Source organism: Pteropus alecto, unplaced genomic scaffold, assembly GCF_000325575.1.
Source record: "Pteropus alecto unplaced genomic scaffold, ASM32557v1 scaffold75, whole genome shotgun sequence".
NCBI lineage: Eukaryota > Metazoa > Chordata > Mammalia > Chiroptera > Pteropodidae > Pteropus > Pteropus alecto.
Genome location: NW_006440638.1, coordinates 24699838 through 24701049, shown reverse-complemented (window position 1 = coordinate 24701049; position 1212 = coordinate 24699838).

The following is a 1212-nucleotide window of genomic DNA, read 5'->3' as shown; positions in this document are numbered from 1 at the left end:
GGTGACCACTAATCTACTTTCTTTCTCCATAGACTTACCTATTCTCGACATTTTATATAAATGGAGTCATACACTATATAGCCTTTTATGTCTGGCTTCTTTCACTGAGCATCCATGTTGTAGTTGTATTGATACTTCATTCTTTTTTTGTGGTTAAATAACATTCCATTGTAAGGATACAACACATTTGGTTTATCCATTTACCTGTTGATGGACATGTGGGTTGTCTCCACTTTTTGTCAATTATAAATAATGCTGCTCTGAAAAACATATACTTTTTTTGTGTAAATGTATGTTTTCAGTTCTCTTGGGCATGGGTCCCCAACCCCTGGGTCGTGGACCAGTACCAGTCTGTGGCTTGTTAGGAACCTGGCCACACAGCAGGAAGTGAGTGGCAGGCAAGCGAGTGAAGCTTCATCTGTATTTGCAGCCACTCCTCAGCGCTAGCATCACCACCTCAGCTCCACTTCAGATCATCAGGCATTAGATTCTCATAGTAGCACCGGTCCCTGGTGTCAAAAATGTTGGGGACCACTGTTCTTGGATATCAGAGTGGATTGCTGGGTCAGAGGGTAACTTTACATTTAACTTTTTGAAGAACTGCCAAACTGCTTTTCGAGGTGTGTGCCCAACATTTATATAGGCATTTTGGAAGACACCAAAGTGAATCTTTCCAAAGAATTTACAATTTACAGTAGCTGGGGAGATGAGATCAACATACATACAGAAAAATATAATCATAATATGGCTTTTATTTAAGAGCCAAACCATGTTAACTCTAAATTAAAAGTGGACCTACAGCCATGCACTCTTAGAACTGCAAGGGAAAAGGAGAGAATGATGACTGCTCATTAGATAGTTAAGGCTATGCCCCTCAAAGCCTGAATTCCCATAATCCTCTTCAACAAAACCAGGATGGGACTGCTGGAGACAAAGGAGCAACTGTTTGAAATTCCAGAAAGCAGTGTCGGGGATGTTTTCCGCTTTCTTCATTTTACATTATATTTTAAGATAGAATTGGACATGATGGACAGAATTCGAACCTATGTTTTAGATATTTTCTCCAAAAGTGAACATAAATTTGGGTAGAGCTACTCCCATTTTCTGATCTGGTATCTCTTGTGATATTTGGTACAAATTCGTTGACTGATTTGTTGGAATTATGGTTAAAACTTGCGGCCAGGAGCAGAGGGAATGCAACTAGCTCACAGA